This window comes from Siphateles boraxobius, unplaced genomic scaffold (assembly GCF_051911475.1).
Source record: "Siphateles boraxobius isolate OS27281-9 unplaced genomic scaffold, OSU_SipBor_1 99, whole genome shotgun sequence".
Taxonomy (NCBI): Eukaryota; Metazoa; Chordata; class Actinopteri; order Cypriniformes; family Leuciscidae; genus Siphateles; species Siphateles boraxobius.
Window position 1 is genome coordinate 867,143 of NW_027509229.1, and position 14,670 is coordinate 881,812.

Here is a 14,670-nt window from a genome sequence, read left to right on the forward strand (position 1 = left end):
TTTACAGTACATATTGCTTCAAAGCAGCTTTACAGAAATAACAGGAAAATAATGTTGCACATATATAAAATTAAATGTCGACATTTAATTTAAAATAGAGTAATATGCGGACAACTTTCGGTGTCAGCATAGCAACTCTTACTATTTCTGTCATATTTACATGCCTCAACCATATGGTTAGCATAAAAAGTGTCTTTTAAAACTGCATCCACATTTAATTGAGGTCATGGAAATCTTGTAAAATATGTAAGAATATATGCTCTTCATTTACTGCAACTTAAACCTATCTGCATTAAGTCATCCAACTATTATTATTCCGATTTTACATCATATAAAGCAACATGGCTAACTTATTTATAAATTATATTCATAAAGTAATATGACTCAACATAAAGTAATCATACAGGTGATTGTTTAATATTCATTTCAGTACACGAGTATACGAACAGTGATTCAAATATCAGTTATATTCTTTTACTTATTCTCTACTATACGTGTGTGTGTGAGTGTGTGTGTATGTGTGTGTGTGTGAGAGAGAGAGAGAGAGAGAGAGAGAGAGAGAGAGAGAGAGACTGAGAGACTCAGAGAGAGAGAGAGACTCAGAGAGAGAGAGAGAGAGACTGAGAGAGAGAGAGAGAGACTGAGAGAGAGAGAGAGAGAGAGAGAGACTGAGAGAGAGAGAGAGAGGGAGAGAGAGAGAGAGAGAGAGAGACTGAGAGAGACTGAGAGAGAGAGAGAGACTGAGAGAGAGAGAGAGAGACTGAGAGAGAGAGAGAGAGAGAGAGAGAGAGAGTGTGTGAGAGAGAGAGAGAGACTGAGAGAGACTGAGAGAGAGAGAGAGACTGAGAGAGAGAGAGAGAGAGAGAGAGAGAGAGAGAGAGACTGAGAGAGAGAGAGAGAGAGAGAGAGAGAGAGAGTGTGTGAGAGAGAGAGAGAGAGAGAGAGAGAGAGAGAGAGAGAGACTGAGAGAGAGAGAGAGAGAGAGAGAGAGAGAGAGAGAGAGAGACTGAGAGAGAGAGAGAGACTGAGAGGTTCCACTCGTCTTGTGTCGGTGACGTCATTGTCGTTTCTTCAGGTTATGGCGGAGCTCAACTCTTCAAACTTTCTGTGGTGAGTGTGTATCGCTCCTAAAATGCATTATGAGTTTTGTAATGACCGTGTAACATCTCATGTCAGCTTTTCGTCTGGTGACTATAAAAATATAACTGGCTTGTGAAATGTTTGTAGAGTTTGCTGATTGATTTAATAGGTTTATGTAGAAAAAGAAATAGGGCCGCTGATGTAAAAAGATCTGCTCAAGAACATTCATACCAGTGTGTGTAACCAATGCCTTTTAACAGCATGTAATGATTGCCCTGCGAATAAAGATCATTATATTAGCTTAACATGTTTTCCATGATGTTTACACCCCTTTTCCGATTACATCCTTGCGACTGGACTTGTGTTTGTTATGAATTTCTTCTGCTCATAAACACACACTGAACATGCGTTATTAAACACAGTCGAGCAACATCAACAGCTTACGCGAAAAATAGTGTTTATTGGGGATATTTATGAAATGTACAAACTCTGATAACAACACTATTAATGTTTTGCAGTTAACGTGTTCTGCCTAAATTTATATGATTTTGACAGCTTTTTTCCCCTAGAAAATATATGTAAAAGTTACAGAATCTGGACTGCCTGTATGTTTGTTTGTTTCATTATTATGACATGATTTATACAATTCCAGTAAGTTTCTGTTTTTGAGAAGAGATGTCACTGCAGTTGTGTACAATTGTGTAAAGCCTAACAACAGTTAAAGGCAGGGTAGATTATTTGTTGCTAAACATTTTTTGTTTTTTTCTGGTTAAAGGTGCTCTTAGTGATGTCACACGTTATTTAGGCCAATTTTTTTTTGTCACATACAGCAAACATCTCCTCACTATCCGCTATCTGCCTGTGCCCTGAACACACTGTAAAAAACTGCTGTCTCTGCAGACACCCCAGGCTCCACACAGGCATCAAAAACAAACTGGGCTAACCCGCACCACGAAAAATAACAAACTGTTCCAGCCAATTACCGACAAGAAGGATTTGGGGGTGGGGTTTGGGGGGGTTAGTGCGTGGACGAGGAGGAGGGAGGGTCTAGCTAGCCTCCGTTTTGTTTGACAATACTTCGAACGTCAACAAGAAGTGACGTCACCCAACATAGCTTAGAGCACCTTTAATTGTCCCTTCACATCTTGAAAGCGAACACTAAGTTAAGTGGTCTAAAAGTATTTATAATATACCGTCTGTGGAAGGCGTAGGACCATACAATGTTCATCCAGTCATTGCATTCGGTCGTACCTGCCTGTCAGCGTATTTATTTCCAATAATATTCCAAGTATTTGGAAGATATGGAAACCCATGACATTATACTCGGAGCTGTTCACGACGCAAATTTATGCGTTTGTATGTCAACACAAACCTGCCTGTTTTGGTCCTGCGGCCTGCCTGAGGATGCTTTGATATTGCAACATACTTTGGCACATGGTCAGACTATTGCCATGACCAAGTAAAAAAACTTAGGTGTTGTGTTTGACCCAGATTTGAAATTTATTAAGCAGATTAGTGCCGTGGTTAAGAGTTGCTTTTTCCAGATTAGGACTATTGCACGTTTAAAGTCTATTCTGTTGAGAAAAGATTTAGAAAAAGTTATTAATGCCTTTGTTCTGTCCTGCCTCGACTATTGTAATGTTTTGTATGTAGGGTCCAGTCAGACCACTATATCACGCTTGCAGTTAGTCCAGAACGCGGCGGCACGGCTGTTGGTGGGTGCTAAGAAAAGTCTGAATATTTCTCCTGTCTTCGCTTCTCTGAGGTGGCTACCAGTGGATTTCAGGATAAAATATAAAACTCTGCTGTATGTTTTTAAAGCAGTACATGGGTTAGCTCCTGCTTATGTATCTGAGCTTATTGCTCTTCATCAAGCACCTAGGTATTTAAGATCAAAAAATAAATCATTGCTCTCTGTCCCTCGATCTCATGTAAAGTTAAAAGGTGATCAGGCCTTTGCTGTTGCAGGTCCGAGGCTTTGGAATAGTCTGCCTCTTGAACTAAGATAGATAACTTCTTTAAATGTATTTAAAACCAGTGTTAAAATGATTTCTTGTCTTTAGCCTTTGAGAGGTTGGGCTAGTTATCTGTATTTGTAAGTTGCATGTTGTTTTTATGTGTTGTTTGTTTTATGCTGCTCATTGTACAGCACTTTGTCTGCAGTTGTAAAGTGCTTTATAAATAAATTAAACTAAACTAAACTTACACTATCAATGCCGAAATAAATCTGCAGCAGTCAGGTGATACAGTTCAGTGCTCTATAAGTTGTTTGGTCAAGTCAAGTCACCTTTATTTGTATAGCGCTTTTTACAATAGATTGTTTCAAAGCAGCTTTACAGGGATAACAGGAAAATAATGATGTAATAATATTGTTAAATACACGGGCGTCAGTTTGGTTTGAAATGTGCTGGGGATAGAGACGCATTCGGAAGTGCATTTTCAGAAGTGCTGGGAACAAACTTGTAAAACTGTGCAGCCTCTCTGCTCAACCCGTAAATAAATGCATCGATCCACAAATTTTGTTTGAGTTCTTTAATGGTCTAGTGGTAGATCTTTTCCCAAGCGTGTCAAAGGTTCTAATCTGCACTCGTACAGTTTTTTTTTTCTCTCATCAAAACTGAATATGTTCATCAGTGGTTACAGTCTATATCAAGCAGGGACATGTTTGTGTGCATTTTATTTTGTGATTTCACCGGAATGAATAGAGAGTCCTCAACGGCGAAAGATTGAAGCGCGCTTCCGAGTGAAGAGAACACGGTATCCATGACACTAGCTTTGAACTGACAGACTGTGTCTGCTTCCCGGACAATGTTAGGAAGATTGTTCCAGAGTTTTGGTGCTAAATAGGAAAAGGATCTACCGCCAGCAGTCGATTTAGATATTCTAGGTATTAGGGCTGCAACAAACGATTATTTTGATAATCGATTATTCTAACGAACGATTCTTCGATTAATTCGAACGATTAATCGTTGATTTTTTTTGACGACTAACCAGTAAGTTTGGAACGATTATTCAGCCTTTTCAATTAGTTAAAACATTGAGTTATACATATTCTAACTATAAAAAAGAAAAATCACTTAATCTTTTGAAATGTTGTTTTAATGAACTTTGAGCCAACTTCTTCCAACTATCTTCCAAGTGAAGAGAACACGGTATCCATGACACTGATCGCCGCGGCAACGTGCGCTCAGCTTGAGCTCAAAAACAACACATTTTAGCGCTAGATCTCTTATTTAATAGCGAACTAAATGAATGCTCTGCTAGTTAACTGGAGATGTTTTATTTATTTGTATTAGGTACATCCGTGCCTCAATGTTTCAAAAAGTGGTGGTCACAAAATGACTCATGACGAAATCTGGTGGAGACGCGTACCCACCGTCCTCACCGAAATCAACGCCTATGGTTAAATATACAATTAAATGTCCCCAACTAAGCAAGCCAAAGGTTAATGGCGACAAAGGCGAAAATGGCGACAGTGAAGGAACCAAAACTCCATCAGTGACAGCGTAGAAGTAGACGTAAAAAGCGTAGACGCCATCCTTCTGATGTAACAAGTACATCAGGATTTATGGGAAGTGTTCCCGGTTCCGGCTGATCTAAACTATGCAGCCTAACATTGAATTATAGAAGTCTATAATGTGTTATGTGTATGCTTAGCCAAAGAGATGTGTTTTTAGTCTAGATTTGAACTGACAGACTGTGTCTGCTTCCCGGACAATGTTAGGAAGATTGTTCCAGAGTTTTGGTGCTAAATAGGAAAAGGATCTACCGCCAGCAGTCGATTTATATATTCTAGGTATTAGGGCTGCAACAAACGATTATTTTGATAATCGATTATTCTAATGAACGATTCTTCGATTAATTCGAACGATTAATCGTTGATTTTTTTTGACGACTAACCAGTAAGTTTGGAACGATTATTCAGCCTTTTCAATTATATGAGTTATACATATTCTAACTATAAAAAAGAAAAATCACTTAATCTTTTGAAATGTTGTTTAAATGAACTTTGAGCCAACTAAACAGGTCATTCTCTTAAATTTTTCAGATTTCTGTCCAACTCAAATCACACACAAATGCTCTCTAAGCATTGTTTAAATATTCTGTTCTTTTTCAAAAGAAAAACAAACAAACATAAATGAATCAGAATCATGTTTAGAATTGACTCTGTAAGAGCAGCGGCTTGCTGAGGAGTAGAAGAAAAGTCATCAATAGGCCCCACTGCTTTTCTTAGAACTAAAACAGAAAAATGGACATTTAGTTCAGGACACAATTCACAAAGAATGGTTGGGCCTAAAATATGAATCTGCAAACAATTATTATAAGTATAAAATTACATTTTTTTTTACATGACATTTGAGCTGACACAGACAATTTCATTCACCATTTAATTAACAGTATGAAAAAATAACTTACATGTTATTCTTCCTAACATCTCCTTTTCTAAGTCTTTATGAATATGGAACAAATTACAGGCAAGTAATAAGACTATAATACCTAATAGTGTTACAATAATAAAAACAGCCCTGACTCCTAAGCTCCATCAAGCTTTATTCTATGCAAAATATATCATCACATTACTGTAATTATATTATTATTGTTAATATTATTACTAGTAGTATTGCATTCTCTAATAAAGAGATGTACAACTAAGTTAGTTAGTTAGCTCCAGCTGGAGAACACTCACCTCTCACCGGCTCCATCTTGTGCCGGGATGTTTCCTCTTTAAGTGCTCCAACATGCATGTTGTGCTCCCGTGAAAAGCAAGTTCCGCCTTGCATGTAGGCTATTGCACACAACAGCATTTTTGGTTTGAAGTTTTGTGAAACTTTCTCACGCAATAGTATTTGTAAGGGCTATATTACACTCTAGCGCTACAGCGTCGTAGCGGTCAAATCGCGATATTGCAGGCCCTTACATTTGGTCACGTGAGATCTAACAGCTACTCGACAACAAAGATATTTGTCGACAACTTTTCATTGTCGACAACAACTAATCGTTTCAACCCAAATAGGTATTATCAACTGGCCGGAATTTTGAGATTGCAATAGACGTGAAGGACTATAATGCGTTAAGAGCTCGCTCAAGTACTGGGGAGCTAAACCATTTAGTGCCTTTTAAGTAATCAGCAATATTTGAAAATTTATACAATGTTTAATAGGGAGCCAATGCAGTGTTGACAGAACCGGGCTAATTTGGTCATACTTCCTGGTTCTGGTAAGAACTCTAGCGGCTGCGTTTTGAACTAGCTGTAGTTTGTTTATTAAGCGTGCAGGGCAACCACCCAGTAGAGCATTACAATAATCTAGCCTTGATGTCATGAACGCATGAACTAGTTGTTCCGCATTTGTCAATGAGAGCATATGACATAATTTAGATATATTTTTAAGATGAGAAAATGCGGTTTTACAGATACTAGACACGTGACTTTCAAATTGAAGATTGGTATCAAAAAAGCACACCCAGGTTCCTAACTGACGACGAGGACTTGACAGAGCAGCCATCAAGTGGTAGACAGTAGAGCCCGACTGATATATCGGTCTGCCGATATGAGACTGTCGCAGATATATCTGTATCGGCGTATATGATGCAAATATGCCGCCGATATGTAGTATTTTTTTTACAGAACATATAACGCGGATAAAATGCTTGTAAATTGTGTTACTACGTAGTTTGTCCAGCAGAGCGCGCTCCATTGTTTGCTACTGGCGACCCAGGTCACTGTGGTGACACCAGCCAATGAAACATGGCTAGCTAGCTAATGTAGCAAACGCGTATGATAAGCTTGTTGTGAGAGTAAAAGGACATTGTTTATTTACTTTATATTGTCTCATGTGGTGACATTTAAGGTTTAACGTAGCGTTAAATCACAATTTAGCAGACTCCACTGCACTGCTAACTAGTTAGCAACTTACCTTTAAGACTCCTCTCTGGTGCTGCCTGAACAAGAGACAGTTGAACCCATTATAATCAGTCATGTTGTTCACACTGGAGGTGGCGCGAGCGACAAATCTCTGACAGTAAACTGATGCCTCGTTCTGCTTTGTAACGGGCGCTGTGCCGCGTCCAGGTTAAACAGCTGTTGCGACGCGAGCAACAACGCCTACGTCCGATGTAGACACAGTGTTAAAGCTCATTCTGCCTTTAACGCTACGTTACAACATCAAGCAATGTTCCTTATAATTTATATAATTATAAAACTTTATATAGGGCCATTTTGCACAATGAGTAGTTTCAAGTTTAATACATTTTGCTGACTAATTATTTAAAATATTATTCAAGTAAAAGTACTGTACTTATGTAATGAAACATGTTTTCATTATGGTATTATTATTACTTTTAATTTAGTAAAATATCTGAGTACTTCCTTCCTTCACTGGTAATACACGATAACAAGGTTTTGCCAGTGACACTTATTTATAAATATTTATTTAATATATATTAAATATTTATTGATACAAGTTATTTTTTATATATAACGTGACTAAATAAAAAGACAAAGTCATTAGTGAAGATTATGCAACAATATTTAGAATAGAATTTAGAATAGAACATGCAATGCAAACTAGTTTGTTTACAGCTCAAACGTATCATTCTCATTCTATCATTCACTCTGCCTCCATTACACATCTTTGTCACACACAAAAGTGTTTGATCACAACATTTGAGTGATCATTGCAAAAAATTTGTATAATATATATTCTGTTTATGTATACTGTATTCTATATACAGTACCAGTCAAAAGTTTGTACAAACAAATGGGAAAGTGTGTCCAAACTTTTGACTGGTTCTGTACTATAATATACACATAAATAATATTGCTACTGTATTATATACACATACATAATATCGGCCGATATATCGTTATCTGGCTTTTTTTTTACTTCATAATATCGGTATCGCCCCCCCAAAAATCCATATCGGTCGGGCTAAGGCTGAGCAATTTTATCGATTCTGCGATATAAATCGATATTTTCTTTCCCAAGAAAGTATCGATTTTTAAGCCGCGAGTATCGATACACAAGTCCCATGCAAATACTCCGTGTTTACCCCCATTCGCTTTAAAGCTTGGACGTTTTCGGTTCTGCTGTCGGTACTGGAGAAAATACACGTAGGCTACTATTTATTATTGATATAAAGACATAATCTTGAACATGTTTATCTTGCCAGCCAGTTCTATATATAATAATATTAAACCATTTGTCTGTGATGCAACTTTGCTATTCGCAGACCAGAAGTGGACTGCAACGAGACAAGAAAAGTATAGGCTACTTAACTTTGGACTTCATGTGCGCATCTAAACTATCAAATATACACAATAATATAAAAATGACCAGCTCTGAGATTCACTGAAACACAGTTTATTCACTTAAACAGTTTATGTCTTAAATGGACGTAAATAGTTAGGAGAAAATAATGGTGCATCAGTCACCTATTAGATCTGCACTCGGTCTTAAAGGTGCAGCGTCTAATAAACCTGCTGACGATGGAGCCATTATTGTGAATCAAACAACGAAAGGCACTCACAGCTCTTGAATGAATAACTTAAACTTGTGTAAATCAAGTTTTTAGTTTTCAGTTCAAATAGTTCAATCCAAGTAAATGGAACACTCACAAGATGTCACCAAAATCACTCTGTCCCCTTTAAATCTTTCAGAAAATTATGTAAGTGTATCGAATTATATCGAATCGTATCGAATCGTATCGTTGGCTGAATATCGTGATATATATCGTATCGTGAGCTGAATATCGTGTATTGTATCGTATCGTGAGATTAGTGTATCGCTACAGCCCTAGGTCGGGCTCTATTAGACAGTATTCTAGGCATTACGTTACATGGTTATAATCGCCATGTCACCCTGTAGCCCAAGACTGGTCCCCCACTGAAGCTAAGCAGAGCTGAGACTGGTTAGTACCTGGATGGGAGACTCCATGGGAGAAAACCAGGTTGCTGCTGGTGTCACAATCAATAGACGGAAGCAAAGATGCAAGTAACTCATTTATTTGTAAGGTCAGAAGTAACACAGTCCAGGAACACGGGTGGGCTTGTGGCGCAGGGACTCGGTGATCAGCGTGCTGGTGCAGAGAGATGGTGAAGAATCCAGTGCAGGTGAACATCCAGACGAGATGACAACCACGAAGAAACCAAACAGGAACTCGAACCAGGACAGGACTGCAGACAGGCACACGATACACAAACACGGAGGACACCAAACCGACGATCTGACAAAGAGGGGAGAGTGTGATGAGTTTATATAGATGAAAGAATTGGCAGCAGCTGGTGCAGGGAATGAGATCAGCTGGCAAGTTGATCAGAGTGAAATGAGCGGTAACGCCCACTCACACACTCTCACACACACACAACAACAAATACACGAGACGCGAAGAAAACAGTAAATTCATGAATCGTGACAGTACCCCTCCTCCTAGGAACGTCTCCTGACGTTCCCAGACTCCCTTACCTGTCGATTGTAATCATCAATAAGGGAGTGATCCAGGATGTCTCTAGCAGGCACCCAACTTCTCTCCTCTGGACCGTAACCTTCCCAGTCCACCAAGTACTGGACTCCGCGTCCCCTCCGCCTTGAGTCCAGAATACGATTCACCGAATATGTGGGTTCCCCTTCTACGAGTCGCGGCGGTGGGGGAACCGTGGCTGGCGGGTTAATGCGAGAATGAAATACGGGTTTGATTTTGGATACATGAAAAACGGGATGGATTCTCCTGTACACTGGAGGGAGGTTAAGGCGGACTGCCACCGGACTAATGATTTTGGTGACAGTGAACGGCCAATGAATTTGGGAGCAAGCTTATTAGAAACGGAGCGGAGAGGAATGTTCTTGGTAGAAAGCCACACTTTGGAACCGACGACGTATACGGGAGGTCTAGACCGGTGGCGATCGGCCTTGGCCTTGGTGCGCACTCCCACTTGGAGTAGAGTCTCACAGGCTCTCGTCCAAGTGCGACGACACCTCTGGACGAAAGCGTGGGCGGAGGAGACCGCGACTTCGGATTCCAGACTAGGAAAAATTGGTGGCTGGTAACCTAGACTACACTTAAACGGTGATAGGCCCGTGGATGACACTGGTAATCGCAACCTTCTCTCCAACCAGACATCGCAACCTTCTCTCCAAATCCTGGTTGGCTCTCTCAGTTTTACCATTGCTCTGGGGATGAAACCCTGAGGACAGACTCACAGTCGCACCCAGTAATCTACAAAACTCTCGCAAAAATTTGGACACAAATTGGGGTCCTCTGTCGGAAACCACGTCTGTCGGGAGGCCATGTAACCGAAAGACGTGGTTAACGACTGTTAACGCTGTCTCCTTGGCTGAGGGTAATTTGGGCAAGGGAATGAAGTGGGCCGCCTTCGAGAACCGGTCCACCACAGTCAAAACTACCGTGTTACCCTGAGAGGGTGGGAGGGCGGTGACAAAATCTAGAGCGATATGGGACCAGGGTCTCGAAGGGACCGGCAGCAGTTGAAGGAGCCCATCTGGGGGTCGATTGGAAGTCTTACCAGTGGCACAAACTGAGCAAGCCAAAACAAAACTGTGAACGTCGCGAGCCATGCGTGGCCACCAAAATCGTTGCCTGACTAAAGATGTAGTGCGACTAACTCCTGGATGACAAGCCACGTTTGAACAGTGCCCCCACTGAATGACGTCGGACCGCAATTTCTTTGGCACAAATAAACGGTTCGGTGGACAACCGACCGGAGGCGTTACCCCTTGTAAGGCCGTCTTGACCTTCGATTCGACCTCCCATGTGAGTGTAGAGATAATTAAGGTCTCTGGAAAAATGCACTCGGGAGTAGACGGGCGATCGGAACGGTCAAAAATGCGCGATAAAGAATCGGGTTTGATGTTCTTAGAACCCGGGCGGTACAAGAGAGTAAAGTCAAAACGTCCGAAAAAAAGTGCCCACGAGCCTGCCTAGAGTTTAATCTTTTAGCGGTTCTAATTTATTCCAGATTCTTATGGTCGGTCCAGACGATAAAAGGTACCCCCGACCCTTCTAACCAGTGGCGCCATTCCTCCAACGCTAACTTGACTGCCAACAACTCTCTATTACCAATATCATAATTACGTTCGGCAGGGGACAAACGGTGAGACAAAAACTCGCATGGATGCACTCTGTCGTCTGTAGGAGAACGTTGGGATAACACTGCACCTACCCCCACCTCTGACGCATCGACCTCCACCACGAACTGAGGTGATGGATCAGGGGTAACCAGGATGGGGGCTGAAACAAAGCGGCCTTTCAGTTTGGCAAACGCAGCTTCAGCTGCGTCTGACCACCTGAACGCAGTTCTGGGGGAGGTCAAGGCGGTCAGAGGCGAGGCTAGTTGGCTGAAATTGCGAATGAACTGCCGGTAAAAATTGGCGAACCCCAGAAACCTCTGTAGGGCCTTACGGGAATCTGGACTTGGCCAATCCACCACAGTCTTAACCTTCTCAGGATCCATACGCATTCCCTCAGACGACACAATGTACCCTAAGAAATGAACAGACTGTGCATGAAAAGCGCATTTCTCCGCCTTGACAAAAAGCCCATTCTCTAGCAACCTCTGAAGCACTCGTCGGACGTGCTGCACATGTTCCTGGAGAGAAGAAGAAAAGATCAATATGTCATCCAGGTAGACATATATGAACTGGTCGACCATATCTCGCAGCACGTCATTGACGAGTGCCTGGAAGACTGCTGGGAAGTTGGACAACCCGAAAGGCATGACCAAGTATTCAAAGTGCCCCCTGGGGGTATTAAAAGCAGTCTTCCATTCATCCCCCTTCCTGATGCGGACCAAATGATAAGCATGACGTAAATCCAACTTTGTGAAGATCGACGCTCCCTGCAACCTCTCGAAGGCTGAAGACATCAGCGGCAAAGGATAAGTATTCTTTACCGTGATGCTGTTCAGCCCCCGGTAGTCAATACAAGGTCGCAGGGATCCGTGCTTCTTCCCCACAAAAAAGAACCCCGCCCCCGCTGGAGAAGAGGAAGGACGGATGAACTCCGATGCCAGAGAATCAGAAATATATTTCTCCATAGCCTCTCTTTCTGGAACAGAAAGTGAATATAACTTGCCCTTAGGCAGAGACGTACCTGGCAGTAACTCTATAGTACAGTCATAGGGACGATGCGGAGGGAGAGAAGCAGCACGAGACTTACTGAACACCTCCTTCAGGTCTAGATACTCCGTGGGCACGTTTGACAAATCCACTGCTTCCTCCTGAAACGTAGAAACAGAAACAGACGGACAAGCAGACACAAGACAGGACTCATGACATTTACTGCTCCACTCTGATACTGATTTCTGCTGCCAGTCTATTTTGAGGTTATGTTCAATGAGCCAGGGGTGTCCTAAAACAATGGGTGCGAGGGGGGAGTCCAGAATGTAGAAGGAGATAATTTCCGTGTGGTTGCCAGATACGCTGAGTGTGATGGGTCCAGTGGTGAATGAAATGGTGGGAATTTCTTGGCCGTTGAGAGCGTGAACTGCGATGGTACGGGTGAGAGGCCGAAGGGGAACCTGAATCTTGAGTGCAAATGTGTAGTCCATGAAATTACCTTCCGCGCCAGAGTCCAGTAGTGCTCGACAGTCGTGAATGTGGGCTGACCACCTGAGTCTTACCGGGAGGAGTGTAGATGTTGATGAGGTCTTCTCAGCGGAGATCCCACCCGACAGTAGCCTCAGATTTACTGCCGGGCTTGCCCTTTTACCGGGCAGTTGAAAGCAAAATGTCCCGCTGTGCCACAGTAAAGGCAAAGGCCCTGGGATCTCCGCCTCTCCTTCTCCTCCCGGGAAAGCCGAGCTCGCCCAACCTGCATGGGCTCGTGATCGTAAACGGGGCTGACCGCGTCCCCGCCGCTGGTTTGCGGAGACTCCACCGCTCCAGACCCCCGAGCGGGTAGTCTCCGACGTTTGACCCGGGAGAGTCGGGAATCCACACGGAGCGCCAGTTCGATCAAACCATTGAGGGTAGTAGGTAAATCCAGTGCGGTCCGCGCGGTCAAAAACTCTCTTCATTTCGGCGGCGAGTGTCTGGAACGAGGAACAGCATGGATCCTGGTTCTCCCACACCGCCGTCCCCCATAGAACTGCCCTCCCAGTCAGTAGCGTGAGCACAAACGCGACCTTGCTTCGTTCCTCCGCAAAGGTCCTGGGCTGCAGAGAAAAGTGCATTGAACAGCGTGTTAGGAAAGCTCTGCAAAAGTTAGGCTCACCGTTGTATGACTCGGGCACGGGTAGGCGGGGCTCTGACTGGGAGACATTCTCTGGTGGTACGGGGGGAGCGGGCGGTGGGGGTGGCGCAGTGGGAACTTGCATAAGTTGGAATCGCTGGGTGAGCTCGGACACCTGCGCCACAAGAGCTTGAATAGCCCGACCCGACTCGTTCATACTCCTCTCCTGAGAATCCATCCGTGAAATGCTGGATCTGATGAATTCGTCCAAAGAAGAGGAGGTTCCACTTGCTGCTTCCATGCTTGGTCAGATCGTTCTGTCACAATCAATAGACGGAAGCAAAGATGCAAGTAACTCGTTTATTTGTAAGGTCAGAAGTAACACAGTCCAGGAACACGGGTGGGCTTGTGGCGCAGGGACTCGGTGATCAGCTTGCTTGTGCAGAGAGATGGTGAAGAATCCAGTGCAGGTGAACATCCAGACGAGACGACAACCACGAAGAAACCAAACAGGAACTCGAACCAGGACAGGACTGCAGACAGGCACACGATATACAAACACGGAGGACACCAAACCAACGATCTGACAAAGAGGGGAGAGTGTGATGAGTTTATATAGATGAAAGAATTGGCAGCAGCTGGTGCAGGGAATGAGATCAGCTGGCAAGTTGATCAGAGTGAAATGAGCGGTAACGCCCACTCACACACGCTCACACACACACAACAACAACAAATACACGAGACGCGAAGAAAACAGTAAATTCATGAATCGTGACAGCTGGAAGAGGTGTTAGTGAGGCCAGCAGGGGGCGCTCACCCTGTGATCTGTGTGGGTCCTAACCAGTGGTGGCTGCTGGTCTTTCAAAGAGGGGAAGCTCATTGTTTTTTTTAACTCTAGTGTCAGGTGTGGGGATGGAGAAAGGAGCGAGGACTTAGGACCAGAGTTGATGGGCTTTATTTTAATAATAAAATAAAACAAAATACAAACATTCTACAAAATTCATCTTCTGATTTTTTTTAATGGTGGTTGGCAAACAACTTTTTAATGTGCATTACTAGCACAAAACTGCAAACACAAGGAGAATAAATAGGGAGCAAACAAGGCAGGTAACGAGGGAGGACAAGTGGGGCAAATGAACCAATAATCAGGTAACAAGATGGGAGTCGACACAATCGACAGGAGAGCACATGGCACAAGGAAACACATGACAAGCCATGTGCTCACACCAAACAAAAAACACAAGCACATGGCCAGTAAAACAAATCACAAGCAAAGTGCTCACACAATGAAGAACATTGACATGAAGAACAATGAGAACACTCATAAGCCACGTGTTCAGACAGAACATGCCATGAAAGCACACAGCTAGTGTAAAACACAAGCTGTGTGCTACACAGCACAAG

At 42.8% G+C, this 14,670-nt stretch overlaps 1 protein-coding gene across 4 annotated transcripts in view; it reads left to right on the plus strand.

The window, feature by feature from the left end:
- The first annotated feature begins 836 nt into the window (after window positions 1–836).
- Window positions 837–14,670, plus strand: part of LOC143733368 (RAF proto-oncogene serine/threonine-protein kinase-like) — a 78,852-nt gene continuing 65,018 nt past the window's right edge. For 2 of the 4 annotated variants that reach the window (XM_077225070.1, XM_077225074.1), the window contains exon 1: window positions 854–1,110. The gene's annotated coding sequence lies outside the window, so the exon portion shown is untranslated. Of the gene's footprint in view, window positions 1,111–14,670 lie in introns of all 4 variants that reach the window. The other 2 variants (XM_077225069.1, XM_077225073.1) reach the window with 2 other exon arrangements.